At 43.6% G+C, this 1884-nt stretch overlaps 1 non-coding gene across 1 annotated transcript; it reads right to left on the reverse strand.

The window, feature by feature from the left end:
- Positions 1-1167: 1167 nt before the first annotated feature.
- Positions 1168-1237, reverse strand: TRNAD-GUC (transfer RNA aspartic acid (anticodon GUC)). The gene has a single exon. It is a non-coding gene; the product is annotated as a tRNA-Asp (tRNA).
- Between the last annotated feature and the right edge of the window lie 647 nt (positions 1238-1884).

Below are 1884 nucleotides of genomic sequence, written 5' to 3' on the forward strand. Positions count from 1 at the left end.
TCTTTTTGAGCCTAATTGGCGTCACGTAGCATGTGAACGTGTTACCAGTAGGCAGCTGACCAATCGTCCCTCGTATACAACCTAAAGGCACTAAGTCTGCCAGTACGAGACCCTCGTTAATAAGTAAAGAAAACGTGCATACCTAAGGGCTCGTTTTTCCGTGTTTTTAAACAATAAAAATGACATCTAACCGATATTATTGCCAAGGAAAGTATAGGGCAAGACATTAGACCAAATTGTACTGTAAATATGAAGAAAATGGGTGAAAAGATAATTTGCTGTGCGTAGTAATCTGAGCTTGCAACCTTCGAATCATTCGTTCGAGGCTCTACCACTGAGTTACCGCGAGAGCTATCTCCCCGGCCACTTTATAGGGTTTATATGTGAAATAAATGTAGGAGTATCAGTCAGCGCCACCAGTAGCCATGGCCGTGATTGGGGCACACACATTTTGAGCCTGTTTGGTGTGACGTAGCACGTGAACTTGTTACGAGTGGGCAGCTGACCAATAGTCGCTCGTATACAACCTAAAGGCACAAAGTCTGCCAGTACGAGACCCTCGTTAATGAATAAGGGAAGAAGTGTATACCTAAGGGCTCGTTTTTCCGTGTTTTTACACAATAATATTGAGATGTAACAGACAATAATGCCAAGGAATGTATAGGGGAAGATATTAGACCAAATTGTAATGTAAATATGAAGAAAAGTGGGCGAAAAAATTACTTGCCATGGGCAGGATCTGAACCGGCGACCTTCGAATGACGTGTTCAATGCTCTACCACTGATTTATCACGACAGCTATCCCCCAGCCACTTTATAGGGTTTATTTGTGAAATAAACGTGGGCGTGTCAGTCAGTGTCACCATTATTCATGGCGGCGAGTGTGGCACAGTCATTTTGAGCCTAATTGACGTCACGTAGCACGTGAACGTGTTACGAGTAGGCAGCTGAGAAATCGTCCCTCGTATACAACTAAACGCACTAAGTCTGCCAGTACGAGACCCTCGTTAATAAGTAAAGAAAACGTGTATACCTAAGTGGTCATTTTCCGTGTTTTTACACTATAATAATGAGATCTCACGGACAATAATGCCAAGAAAATTATAGTGGAAGATAGTAGACCAAATTTTAATGTAAATACGAAGAAAAGTTGGGAAAAAGATAATATGCCGTGAGCAGGATTTGAACCTGCGACCTTCGAATGACGTTCAATGCTCTACCACTGAGCTACCACGACAGCTATCCCCCCCCGCCACTTTATAGGGTTTATATGTGATTAAACGTTGAAGTGTCAGTCAGCGCCACCAGTAGCCATAGCGGCGAGTGTGGCACACTCTTTTTGAGCCTAATTGGCGTCACGTAGCATGTGAACGTGTTACGAGTAGGCAGCTGACCAATAGTCCCTCGTTTACAACTAAAGGCACTAAGTCTGCCAGTACGAGACCCTCGTAATAAGTAAAGAAAACGTGTATACCTAAGGGCTCGTTTTTCCGTGTTTTTAAACAATAAAAATGACATCTAACCGATAATATTGCCAAGGAAAGTATAGGGCAAGACATTAGATCAAATTGTACTGTAAATTTGAAGAAAAATGGGTGAAAAGATAATTGGCTGTGCGTAGAATCTGAGCTTGCGACCTTCGAATCATGCGTTCGAGGCTCTACCACTGAGTTACCGCGAGAGCTATCTCCCCGGCCACTTTATAAGGTTTATATGTGAAATAAATGTAGGAGTATGAGTCAGCGCCACCAGTAGCCCTGGCGGTGAGTGGGGCACACTCTTTTTGAGCATGTTTGGCGTCACGTAGCACGTGAACTTGTTACGAGTGGGCAGCTGACCAATAGTCTCTCGCATAACCCCTAAAGGCACTAAGTCTGCCAGTAC

This window comes from Rhipicephalus microplus, chromosome 7, assembly GCF_043290135.1.
Source record: "Rhipicephalus microplus isolate Deutch F79 chromosome 7, USDA_Rmic, whole genome shotgun sequence".
In the NCBI taxonomy this organism is placed as follows: domain Eukaryota; kingdom Metazoa; phylum Arthropoda; class Arachnida; order Ixodida; family Ixodidae; genus Rhipicephalus; species Rhipicephalus microplus.